At 42.5% G+C, this 13,879-nt stretch overlaps 1 protein-coding gene across 1 annotated transcript in view; it reads left to right on the forward strand.

Annotated features, from left to right (window-relative positions):
* The first annotated feature begins 11,386 nt into the window (after nt 1-11,386).
* Nucleotides 11,387-13,879, forward strand: part of PAIP2B (poly(A) binding protein interacting protein 2B) — a 32,259-nt gene continuing 29,766 nt past the window's right edge. Inside the window, exon 1 of the mRNA XM_027621740.1 lies at nt 11,387-11,566. The gene's annotated coding sequence lies outside the window, so the exon portion shown is untranslated. The remainder of the gene's footprint in view (nt 11,567-13,879) is intronic.

Here is a 13,879-nt window from a genome sequence, read left to right on the forward strand (position 1 = left end):
AAAACATATGTCATTTGCCAGGATACAAGATGCAAATAAGTAAGTGCTGGGGAAGTAACAAAATAGAGTCACTGTCCCACCTATTTCCCTAGCCCTGAAGTCTGGACTCTGCCAACGGCTCCCTGCCCAGGGACAGAAGCTGCTCTCTCTCTTGCCAGCTTGCTGTGCTGACAGCCCTAATTGCTAAATGAACAATCTGTGTTTCTAGTGAGAGAGAGGTTCTCAAGAGTGTTTGCTCCTGCGGCCCTGGGAAGGGAACACAATATTGTGCAATCAGAAACTACCACCTCAGCAGGAGAGGTCAGCGCTGGATTTTCCATTACAGGAGGGGTAAATTTGGAACCTGGAGGCATTCTTGGAATTTTGGCTCCTATAGTATAGTGGGACCCTTCTGGTCATTGGGAATGTGGATGAGCTTTGCTTTCAGAGTGCAAGCTACTATATAAAAATAATGGTTTGCAAAACAGAAATTGTGTCATAGTAGTAGAGTTTAATGGGTTCTGCAAACATATTCACAACAGGAATCTTTAAAGCACATCCATAAATAAATATTTGGGGGATATGTGCATGTGGGGTAGAGAAATCAAGAATTCTAAAATGTGACCCTTGAAGAGGTGGCAGTTTTATTGAGGAACAAATTAGGCAGTCACAATGACATAATTAAAAATGCTAGGCAAAAAATGAGAAGGATCACAGATACAAGCACTCAGAAGAAGAAAGAAATCATTATTCCCAATGTCCTTGAGATAGATCAATTTGCAAATGAATATTTAGATTACTGAAATCAGGAAACACCTAGGAAACTGCTGGAGAACTTAAACTATTTTATCAGCCAGCTCTGATTCAGATTTAATCTGCAGAGTCCGTGTCAAAGACGTTTGGCTAAAAGTTTCTGGTCAAACCTGATAATTGATAATATTTTCACCCACATAGTCTTGATTTCTCATTAGTATAATCAATAATTTATTACATAGATGTGTTTTAGTTTCTGATTCACCTACTTATAAAAGCTAATGCCTTAGCTTTCTTATTTTTTAAGTTTTATTAAGAAAAATATTTAGGGTGCCTGGGTGGCTCAGTCGTTAAGCGTCTGCTTTCAGCTCAGGTCATGATCCCGGGGTCCTGGGATCCAGCCCCGCATCGGGCTCCCTGCTTGGCGGGAAGCCTGCTTCCCTCTCCCACTCCCTCTGCTTGTGTTCCCCCTCTCGCTGTCTCTCTCTCTCTGTCAAATAAATAAATAAATAAAATCTTAAAAAAAAGAAAAATATTTAAACAAACAGAAAATTGGAAAGAATAGTACACCAAACAGCCATATACCCATTACTTGATTCCAAAACTAGTTCACATTTTGTCATATTGACTTTATCTAGGTGTATGTATGTGTGCATTGTTAAACCATTTCAAAGTTAATTTCAGGTATCATGACAGTTCATCCTTAAATATTTTATCTTATAGCTCTAAAAAACTAAGAATATTCTCCTTATTAACCACAATACTACCAATTATACCAACAAAATGAACAATAATTCCCTTGTGCTAATATCCAGTACACATTTATATTTTCCCAACTATTCCAAATATATTTTATAGCTGTTTTACCGTGTTACTTAAAAGCTCACTGAAATCACCATTACCATTAAATAATTACTGTTAGTATCACTTATATTCTTAATTACCTAATGACCCCTCCTATCCTCTGTTAGGTTGAAACCTAACACAAAGGAAGTTTGGGTATCTCAGTCCTTTTTACAAGCCCTGGCTAGACCCTTATTCCCGTCTTTTGCCTTTGTTCCTCATCTTTCTTTCACCTGGCTCCCAACTTTTTAGTTTTACCTGTTTTTTGCCATCCTTCCGACCTGACACCATTGACCTCTACAGTCTTGGCCTAGGTCTCTCCTTTTTTTTTTTTTAAGATTTTATTTATTTATTTATCAGAGAGAGAGAGAGCACAAGCAGGGGGAGCAGCAGGCAGAGCAGAAGCAGGCCCCGTGCTGAGCAGGGAGCCCGATGCGGGACCCCTGGGATCATGACCCAAGCCAAAGGCAGACGTTTAACAGACTGAGCCACCCAGGCATCCCAGCCTCAGCTCTCTCCTGGACAGTTTTTGGACCCTCCTCTGGATCTCTTTTCCTCAGCTGTTTCTACCCTACTTAACCAAACTTGTGCCAACATGGGCCAAGCTATGCCTTGGAAATCTTCTGGGGGGATGGGACATTTTTGCATTTAGCCCATAGTGAGTGGGGTAGAAGGGGATTCTAAGCACCATGTAGATTTATCTTGCTCTGTCTTTGCTGTGGCTGACCACTCTTTCATGTCCTCATTGCTGCTCTTATCTCGCTATATGGCATCTTCAGATTGATGCTTCATTGAACTATAGGTTTGGTGTGCTCCAGACCTCGACTACAAGAAGAGTTTTTCTGCATTCCAGTTGTACTTGTATAGAGTCTTCCTTCTTAGGGTAGGCAGAGAAGGTCCAGTTCAGGACACACAGGTGTCCAGGGAAGCTAATGATTTGATGCACCATTAAATCAATGCTTAAAGAATATTTATTCAATGTTTCTTTTTTAAATTTTTATTTATTTATCTGAGGGGGGTAGAGACAGAGAGATGGATCACGAGCAGGGGGGAGGGGTAGAGGGAGAAGCAGACTCCCTGCTGAGTGGAGAACCCAACGTGGGACTCTATCCCAAGCCGAAGGCAGACGCTTAACCGACTGGGCCACCCAGGCGCTCTGTTCAATGTTTCTTTAGAGGAAAAGTTACACACTACGTGGAGAGGCATGGAGAAGGACAGAAGGTGATCACATACCACTTGCATACTTGACTGAGGAAAACAAAGACTTTCAGTTAACTGGACCCACTCTTCTATAAATAGTTGGAAGGAAGAAAGGAAGCAATGTTGCTGAGGTTGAAATGGAGGGAGGGACAGCGACCCAGAAGTCCACTTCATTCTAGCTATTCTTGGGGGTAAAATGTCCAGAGCCAGCTGCTAGTAGTCCCATGCCAGCCACACTGTCTGAGTTCCTTGGCCTCTCCAGGCTGAGGGCCAATAAGCAAAGCATTCCCCGAAGGACTCATGCCTGCCACCCACCAGCATTGCTTGGGGCCCTATAGCCAGATGCACACCACCTACAGAGAGGCTGAGGAGCTACCCTGTTACCACTCCCCTCTCCCTAGTACAAGTATTCAGATGAACAGGTGCTCAGCCTGAGTTCTTGCCGAGCAGCTGCAATCCCTCTTCTAACCTGAAGTTGAAGCTCTTCCCACTAACCACAGCACCAATTCCCCAGTGAGACCCCACTGACCTTTGTAAAGAACTCCTACCAGGGTTACTGAGGCCTTCAACATAGCTCAGCACCATGTCTGGGGGCACTGAATATTACGAATGCTCATTTACTCCTTTCATACTCTGAAAGCACCATGTCTGACTCATTCAGAAGGCAAGGTGATTTGGTAGGTCCCTGGAAATTGCTTTACAATCCAGAGACTGTAGGCTTTGTTTATCTAACCTTCTCTGAGCCAGTCTGGCATTTTATAGTCTCTAGACTCATAGCTTATAACAAAGTTATAGAGGCAACTATATCCCAGAGGAACGTCGGGTCTGGTACCTTAACCCTGTGCCCATTTCTCACAGAAGATGATCCCAGTGCAGGTCAAATGTTATTCCAGGGAATAGGAATTCCAGCCTAAAATCAGCTTTTAGGCACTGTTTCCATCTGAGGGTAGGGCACCCATTCTGTCACAGCCTGTGGGTAGCTGCCACAATGCGGGAATGTTCTGTTCACACCAGACAGGCTACCTCTTTTAATGTTCGGAGTTTTCAGCCTCATTCACTCCAGACAGCCAAAACTGCCAGCTAGACACTCTTTCCCTGAAGTTCAGGGAGCATGTGCTCAGGTTGATGCCCTGTCACCATGCTCCCTGACTAATTTTTTTTTAAAGATTTATTTATTTATTTGAGAGGCGAGAATGAGAGAGAGTACATGAGAGGGGGTTGGGTCAGAGGGAGAAGCAGGCTCCCAGCCAAGCAGGGAGCCCGATGCAGGACTCGATCCCGGAACTCCGGGATCACGACCTGAGCCGAAGGCAGTCGCCCAACCAACTGAGCCACCCAGGCGCCCACTCCCTGACTAATTTTAACTGGTCCTGAACATGGTCTCCAAAGTACAGAATCAAAGTTGACATCCTGTGCATTACTGCTATATGAGACTCACCCTGATGTCAAGAAGTGCCTGGGAATCCCGAAGACTTAATGCATCCTCCCAGTGCTTCCTTATGTGTTTCTGACCCAAACTCCTATTGGACATTTTCCATATTAGCCCCTCTCTGTACCTCCACAGCCCATGTGTTCATCAGTGAGGACCCACTTGTTATGGCCCATTTGCTTGTCACCCCTAGTCAGGGCCCACCCCAGTGCCTCAGTTCCCTCTGTCACTCCTTGTTGTCGGAAGAAACTTCCATTCCTTCACCCATGTTCACTCATTCCACATTGGTTCTACCACCTGGCTCCTATTTTGCATTGTCCCTAGGATGAACTCCCTGGTGTATGATGTCTACTTTTGCCCCTGATTTTGGTCTCTACTTTCTGGCTCCAGGCCACATAAACATGGGAAGGAGGTGCTCTGCCCACATACTATGCCTGGAACCCCCCGAAGCCTAATCTGACTAATCTGGTGTTAGTCCTTGTCTGGTTTAGACACCTTCTGACAGCAGAGGTTTAGACACCCAGAGTCGCAGACTTGCAGCTGGAGGACAAATACCAAAGCTGTGTTCAAGGATGGGGGCCAACACTGAGGAACTCAGCCAGTCTAGTCATCATGCGAGGAGCCAGAGGCAAGTAACAAGATCCCGAGACAAGGTCAGGGAGGTGGGGAACATGAGAGTAGAGACCAGTAGGGAGGACGCTGCAAATAGAAACTCCACCAACAGGGTTCCCATATTCGCACCTTAGGGCTTTCTAATTAAATGTCTGTAATCAAAAAGCTATGCCCACACGTTTTACAAAATCAGCTGGTTTTATCAGCCTTTTTAAAAAAACCAAGCTTTTAACAAAAATCACCAGTCCCCTCCTCGACCCTTGCAGAAAACTTTTTCAACATTTTTACCGATTGTGTGTGTGTGTGTGTGTACCTATTTCTTTTATATATATATCCTCATATATTAATAATTTGGCTATATGTTTATTCTTAGAATTTTTTAGTTTCAGACTATTTAGTCTATCACTTTTCTGATGTGAAATATGAGGAATTAGCTCTATTATGCTACTCCCTACATACTTTCTTGCTCCCTGTCCTCCCAATTTGTTTAAGTCCCAAATCTTATTAAATCTGTTATTTAGTGTTACCATGATTATGACTATGTAAATATTGTCATAGAGGCAGCAGAGCACAATGCTTTAAGAGTAAGAACTTGGAAATACATGACCTAAATTTGAATCCTGGCTTCGCTGCTAGCTGTTTGTAATAGGCTGAATAATGTCTCTTCAAAGACGCCCACACCCTAATCTCTAGAACATATGGGTATGTGACCTTATATGGTAAAGGGGACTTTGTAGAAGTGACTAAGTTATGAATTTTGAAATGGAGAGATTATCTTGGACTACCAGGTGGGCCCAATGTAATCACCAGAGTTCTCTTAAGAGGAAGTCAGGAGAACCAGAGTCAGAGAGAGGCAATGGAAGGATGGAAGCAGAAGTCAGAGGGCAAGAAGATGCTCGGTTGCTTGCTTTGAAGATGGAGGAGGGCCACAAGCCAAAGAATGTGAGCGGCCTCTAGGAAGACAAGGAAGTGGATGCTTCCTGAGTGCCTCCAGAGGGATGCAGGCCTGCAGACAGCAGACAGACACCTTGCCTTTAGTTCACTGAAACTCATTTTGGAACTTCTGGCCTCCAGGACTGTGAAATAATAAGTTTGTGTTGTTTTATGCAATTAGGTTTGTGGTACTTGTTGAAGCAACAAGAGGAAACGAATACACTGTGTGACCTCTTTGCCAAAGATTTCTTATCTACAATATAAGTTGCTGTGAGGATTAAATGAGTTAATAGATGTAGAACATTTAGAACAGTGCCTAGCATATAGTGCTATATGTATATTTGCTCTTACTGTTAGGAGCTAATCCAAGAGTCGTATGATTATGTGCCTTTTCTTTTGTCTTTTCCTGGTGCTTATAATTCCCTCTGAGTCTTTTGTGATTCATCACTAACCCTCCCAGCTGTGAAATTGCCTGTCAATATGGCCACACTTATAGGTGACATATCCACTCCCATTTTTTCTGGGGGTCATCACTTCTAGAGCCCGGAGTTCTCCTCTCCACTGCAAACAGTTTGCCCTCTAGGCCTGCTGCACATTGCCCCTTCATCATGATTCTGGGGATTCCCTTCATTCTTCTCTTCTCTTAGGCCTACTTTCCTTAATTCTGTGTCTTCCTCCTTCATTCTTTTTTTACCCCCAGCTTAACTGGGAAAGAATTGTGTCCCCTTCTTTCTTGATTTACTTGCTAATTGTGATGGTGCACATCCTCCAATAGCCCCTGATAAGGGATATCTGAGAGATAAATTTGTTGAGAACTTGATTGTGTGAAAATGTTTTTATTCCACCCTCACACTTAATTGATGGTATGGCTGGGTACAGTTTCTGATGCCATAGACTTGTGTCCCCCCCAAATTCTTGTTGAAACTCAGTCCCCAATGTGATGGTACTTGGAGGTGGGACATTTGGGAGGTCGTGAGGGTGAAGACCTCATGAATAAGAGTAGTGCCATTATGAAAAAAGGCCCTGAGAGATCCCTCATCCCCTCTGCCATGTGAGGTTATAGTGGAAAGACTGCCATCTATGAACCAGGAAGATGGCTTTCACCAGATACTGAGTCTGCCCACACCTTGATCTTGGACTTCCCAGCCATCAGAGCTGCAAACAATAGATTTCTGCTGTTTTTAAACCATCCAGTCTATTTGGTTATAGTAGCCCAAACAGACTAAGACATCTAGGTTAGAAATAGTTTCTCTCAAATTTTGAAGGTATTGCTCCATTGGCTCTGTCCTCCTGTGTTACCTATGGAAAATCTGATTTTCTTAATTCCTAATTTTATGTGTGTGACCTATTTCTCTCTGGAAACTTTTAGGATCATCTCCTTATCCTTACTACTTTGCAAATGGTTTGACTTGAATTTGACTTGTAATAGAGAATCTGTCTCCATTTCTTACATTTGACTGTGGATAGTTTTTAATCCCCACACCTCCCTCTTCTCTTGCCCCACATGTGGGCAAAGCAGTAAGCCCGGTGCTTCCTCCTTTGGGAAGCTCAGGTCATGCGAGCCACCAGCCTGTAAGTGAAAACCCTTACCACAGCACTACTCACTAACCACAATTAAAGCCAAAGTCAGTTGCCCCTCCTGACTCTCTCAAGACATATCCTGCCCTGCGTGGGAGCCTGAGGCATGAAAGACCTCATTATATGCATAACAAATCTCTTAATGCCCTCTTGGTACATGTGTGGTATCATCAGCATTGACAACCAAATCCGTTCATCATCTGCAGAGGGACCACAGTGCAGCTCCACCACTAACTAGCTGAATGATTTCAGTAAATTACATAATCTTTTTTACTTCAGTTTATCTTTTTGTAAAATGGGGATAATAACAGTACTCATGTTGTTTTGAAGATTAAATGGCTTAATCCATGTTAAGAACTTAAAGCACTTCCTGGCACATAGTAAAAATTTAACAAGTGTTCCTACTGGTGTGAACCTTTTTAATTTAAAGTTTGGGGCACTTGTTGAGTTCTTTAAATTAAAGGACTCAGGTTAATTCAGTTATGACACATATTTTTGGCATCATTTAATTCATATCCTTGCCTCTATTCTCTACTTCTGGAAACTTTCTCACACTTTGTCTCCTATTTTCTATCAAATTTGCTTTTTGTTTTGCTTTATGGGACATTTCCTCAACTTTATTGTACAGCTTTATTTTCTGTGGCCTTTATATCCATTCTCCCTTTTTAAAAAAAATATGTTTTTTAAAGATTTTATTTATTTATTTGACAGAGAGACACAGCGAGAGAGGGAACACAAGCAGGGGGAGTGGGAGAGGGAGAAGCAGCCTTCCTGCAGAGCGGGAAGCTGGATGCGGGGCTCGATCCCAGGACCCTGAGATCATGACCCGAGCTGAAGGCAGATGCTTAATGACTGAGCCACCCAGGTGCCCCTAAAAAAAAGATTTTATTTTTAAGTCATCTCCACACCCAACATGGGGCTCAAACTTACAACCCTGAGATCAGGGGTCGCATGCTCCACTGACTGAGCCAGCCAGATGCCCCTCCATTCTACTCTTTTTAATTAATAGTAGATCCCTGGTTTTTAACTAGCCACGTGGTCATCCAGACCTGGCACAATGAGAAATACTTTCTGAGCATCAAATGACACTATCAACAGAGAAAAAAAGGTAACCTGCAGGATGGAAGAAAATGTTTACAAATCCTATATCTAATAAGGGATTAATATCCAGGATATGTACACAACTTCCAAAACTCAAAAACAAAAAAAAACTCCATTAAAAAATGTGCAAAGGACTTGTACAGACCTTTCTCCAACAAGTCTGAAAAGCATATGAAAATATGTTCAACATCACCAATAATTGGGACAGTGCAAACCAAAAATACAAGATACCACTTCACACTCATTAGAATAGGTCTTATAAAAAAAAAAAACAACAAGCAGAAAATAACAAGTGTTGGATGTGGAGAACCCTTTTGTACTGTTGATGGGAATATAAAATAGTACAGCTGCTATGGAAAATAGTATGGAAGTTCCTCAAAAAATTAAACCTGGAATTACCATATGATCCAGCAATTCTGCTTCCGAGTATATACCCTAAAGAATTAAAAGCAGGGACTTGAATAGATACTTGTACACCAATGTTCATAGCAGCATTATTCACAAAAGTCAAACTTCATTGATGGATGAATGGATAAACAAAAGATGTTATGTATATACAATAGAATACTATTCAGCTTTAAAAGAGAATGAAATTCTGTTGTATGCTACAACATGGATGAACCTTAAAGACATTATGCCTAATGAAATAAGCCAGACACAAAATCACAAATATTATATGATTCTGCTTATATGAGGTACTTATAATCGTCAAATTCATAGAGACACAAAGTAGAATGGTGATTTCCAGAGGGTAGGGGAAGGGAGGATAGGAAGTTATTGTTTACTGGTACAGAATTTCAGTTTGGGATGATGAAAACATTCTGGAGATGGATAGTGGTGATAGTTGCACAACAACGAATGTACTTCTGAACTGTAAGGAACTGTATACTTAAAAAGAGTAAAAATAATAAAATTTATGTTGTGTGTATTTCACCACAATAAAAGTAAAAGAGATACTCTTTGAGGATGAAGATTTATCACCATGACAGAAATGGGACATGCCGGAAGGATTGGAGGACTCCTCTTGTTTTCCTCTCTCCAACTGACACCATCCCCTATAACTTTGTGACTGGTTATTGTCTACTGTCTCCCACTTTGGATGCTTATTTATTCTGCATACCATTATCAGATATCCACCTGGCTACCTCCCTCCTTCATTGTCTTTTGGCTTCCATAGTTTCCGATAGGAAGTCTGCTGTAGTTCTTATCTTCCTACCTCCTACCTCTGAATGTAATGTATGTTTTTTTCTCTACTTTTAAGATTTTCTCTTTGTTATTGGTGATATCCAGTCATGAAGTTGTGAGACAGTGTCCATGGTAGGGAGAGAAACAGCTGGAGCCCACCAACACCTCCCCACATCCCATTGCTATCCTGTAGTATATCTTCATCCTTGAAGAGTATTTCTGATTGGGCAAGAGCACTATATGGACATGAGGACCCTATTTTTCAAAGCTTTGAGATTATGTAAGCACCTCTCTCACCAAATAGCTGAAGGTCACCTTAGGAAAAGACGCAATAGAGGGTGGGGAAGTTATTTTGTAGTCAGGTTTTTTCCCTAAAGAAAGTATTTCTTGTAGGATCCGCTTACATTATTTAACCAGATCAAATTAAAACCAGAGCAGGTGATCGTAAAATTATACCTAATAATACAAATGGGAAGTGCATGAAGCAGTGTGACTAGTGATCCTGGTGCTGTGGAATGTAGTGGCCCTGCTTACCAGCCTCCTTCCTGCTCTTCACATTATTCATATCTCTTTGCAATGCTGTTTCCTCAAACAGATCTTAAACTGACATTCTACCTAAAATAGCCATTCCTTCAACCATTCTTTAACCCTCGCTTTATTTTTCTTTGTAGTACTCAATCATAACATGAAATTTTATTATTTATTGGTTACTTGTTTATTGTCACTCTCCTCCACTAGAGAAAAAGCACCATGGTTGCATTTTCATTGTCTTATTCATATCATATACCCACAGCCTAGATGAGAGCCTGGAATGTCATATCATATGCTCAATAAAATTTGTTGAATGACTTTATTTATGTATTAACTTTATTATGTTATTTATATTAAATATATATTTAACATTTATTGTTATTTAATCTGACTTTATTTCACTGTCCTTTTCATTTTTATCATTTATCCACTTACTGTGTAATCACTTACTAAGCCTCTACTTTGTGTTACATGTACAGTTAGCATGAGAGGTGGGGAGAGACAAAGATGTATAAAGACTTCCAAAAGGAAATCCCCACCTCCTGAGGGATACAATTCAAAGTCCTTAGCAAACAAAAATGGGACACCCTAAATTTAAGGGGGAAATTTAAAAGCCCTCAAGAAGTTAGGTTTGTTTCTAGAAGTGTGAGAGAGCTCCTCTGCTTCTTTCCAGCCCCTTGCAGGAGCCCAATTCCCCAACTGCCCGATTGTGCAGCATAGCGCCAGCTCCTATCCAGCCTAGCTCAAAGTTCCTCCCTTAGTAATGGACAGTTAGGGAAATCCCACTGAGGCCCGCCCCATGCCCCTCCTTGCTAGATTGAATGGCGCAACCCGGTGGGAGGGGCCGCTGGCTCAGCCAATAGAAGGAAGCGCTAGCAAGAGCCTGTGTAAACAAACCCAGAGATGCGGCGCCTTGGGCTCCTCCCCCACGTGGGGGCTGGACGCATCCTTGGCTCAACGCCTATCCAGGACTAGCGTAATATCCTTTCAGCCAATCAGAGCTGGTGTCTCCCGAAAGGAGGTGCTTCACCCTGAGAGAAAGAACGAAGGGAGCGAAAAGACAGATGTTAATGCCAATCGGAAGCTGGAACTTCTGAGTGAGTGGGTGGGAACTGCTTCACATTTAGACCAATAAGCAACACACATGCCCTTCTAGGTGACTGAGAGGCATCATCTTCGGTCCAATAGGAGAATGGGGCGGTGCCCAGCAACCAATGGCTTGGGTTCGGGGGCGGAGTAAGGAGCCAGGGTGCTGTAAGAGGTAACCTGGCGAGTGGCAGCGGCGGTTCTCCCGTGCTGTGGCTCACGCTTTGGTACTGGAGGCCGAGACTGTTCTGGCGACGGCGACCTCTGCGGCGACGGCTGAGGCTCTCGGAGGAGTGGCGGAGTACGATCTGGAGGAAGGGCTTCTGGTCAGCCCAGGTGGGCTCGGGAACCCGGGCTGCCGGGGAGGGGACCCACGGGAAGCGCCGCTCTCCTGGCTCTGGGGGCGCCCTGCGCCTCTCTTTCCGCAGCCGTCGGGGCTGTGAGGGGCGACGCGCGCCTGTCCGAGCTCCTGTGGTGAGGGTAAGCCGGCGGGTCCCACGTCGTGGCCATCGGCGAGCAGGGGCATCCGTTGGGGTTACCCTCTGCCTCTCGCGGGCTTTCGGGGGTCTTAGTCCTTTTCTCCCCGCACAGGCGCGCTATTCCAACCCCACCCCTCAACTTCCCTGAGCCCCCTCAGCCTTCTTCGGACTGAAACCTTGGCTTGACACTACCCCAGTGCAACCCCGCGAGGCAAATTGACGGGTGTTGCATCCCCCGGTCCCCTCCCCAGGCGGGTAGGGGGAGGAGTTGCGCTTTTTCACCCCTCCCCCATTCGCGGGCCGGGGTGCGTTATCTGCGTTTTTTCTACTCCCTCCACCTCCCACTTTACTCCAGCTTTCGTTCTTGATACCTAATTTGAGTTAGGAGCCCCGGCCACTTCTCTGCTGCCTTCCGTTCTGCTAGTGAGTCCCTTAGCCCTCCCCCCCGCTAAATTTCATCTACATCTCTCATGGAAACTAACATTTTCCACTTGCTCCTTCCAAGCAGCTGGAAGGTGAATGCAAGAGACGCAGAATACACAGTACAGGGAGCTTTGCAAGACTAGGAAATTTAATCGGTTTTGTTAATGGTGAACTATTCTTGGCTTCCTTAAAATGGCATTTGATCATAATATCCTCTCTGAAATCTTTTTCCCAGTACAGTTGTTTTGGTGATACTTTCTGGAAATGCAGGTGAGAAGGCTTTACTGGCCACAAGAAATTTAAAATATATTATTATTTTAAGTAGGCAGTTTTCATTATACTTTTTTTCTTCTTTTTTTCTTCATTATACTTTAAATAGCTTACCTGGAGCGGCACAGAGTTTGTAGTGTAAGGGCCTGTCCACCCTAGTTTATCATAAAATATGCGACATACTTTAGCCGTGTAGCACAATGTGATTTGATCATACCAAGACTATGGATAATATGGCATTGAATCTGTTTAAAAACAATATTCTCTTTTCCCTATTCACACAGGATTTGTACTCACATTTATAGTATGTCAGTTTGTGTTTTAATGATGTTGGTTCTAGATAATAGTGCAAACTATGTTGTGCCTAAATAAAATTATGCCAAGAAATTTATGGGGAAAAGTCACTTTGGGGTTTTGAAAATATTAATTCATATATTGGACTGTAAGAGTTTTGTTTTGAGGAAATAGAAGTATTGGATTAAGTGTGATGGGCCCCTTAAGCTATGTGTGTATGAGAAAGAGTGTGCAAGAGAAAATACACATAGACAAAACCTTGTAGGTTCTAAAAGTACTTAGTTTCGTGACTTCATATAAATTGGAATTGTTTTTCTTAGTTCGCAGAGTTGAAATGTAAGCACTGAGTTTAATATGTACACTTTATTTTGGACAGAATTTTGCAAGTTTTTGTGAAAAATTTTCATTGTTTTCTTTATTTGTAATATATATATATTTCCTTGTATTTTACTATGGTAAGACTGTACCTTGTATATAGAGAAATAAGTCTAGTAGAGTGAATTAAGAGGAATCTTTACTCTGAAGAGGCAGTATTGCATTGTCTAGTAGACCATATGTTTGAACCCTGTTAATAAATCACACAAAAAAGAGGAAGATCTTAAAGCTATTCTAACAAATGCCCAGGTATTGAGAACAGTAAAATATTAATTACAGAATTATTAACAGTCATCAAAGAAAAGTCCTGGAAAAACTACAGATCTATGCGTTGGTATAGGCTGTGGTTGAAAACCAAAGTTATTTTTTTTAACAGTCTTTTCAGGTGTATTTGTGCTTAGTAATTACTCATTTGCAGATTTAAAAGATTATAACTATGATTTCTTCCTAGAGAGCTTGTCTTTAAGGAATCCACAGTTTACTGGGAGAAAAACCTATAAACCAAGAATTAAATGCAGAGGGAGAGGTTCTGCAGTACAGAGTAGTATGCAGGGCACAGAGAAGCACTGTGACTCCATGTTCTGGCCTCATCTCCTGCTCTAGACTTTCTGAAGTGACATTTCCTAAACCTACCTGTTTATTTTACACACTTGGGTCTCTCTCCATAGGTGCTGTTCTCTCTCCTTGAAAGCCTTTTCCACACCTTATATGCCTAGTGAGGTTCTATTTCAAAATCTCTTGAAGCCTGACACTGGCCTGCACTCCATCCAAATAATTATTTTCTATATTTTTCTGTTATTTCATTATA

This window comes from Zalophus californianus, chromosome 8, assembly GCF_009762305.2.
Source record: "Zalophus californianus isolate mZalCal1 chromosome 8, mZalCal1.pri.v2, whole genome shotgun sequence".
NCBI classification, from domain to species: Eukaryota; Metazoa; Chordata; class Mammalia; order Carnivora; family Otariidae; genus Zalophus; species Zalophus californianus.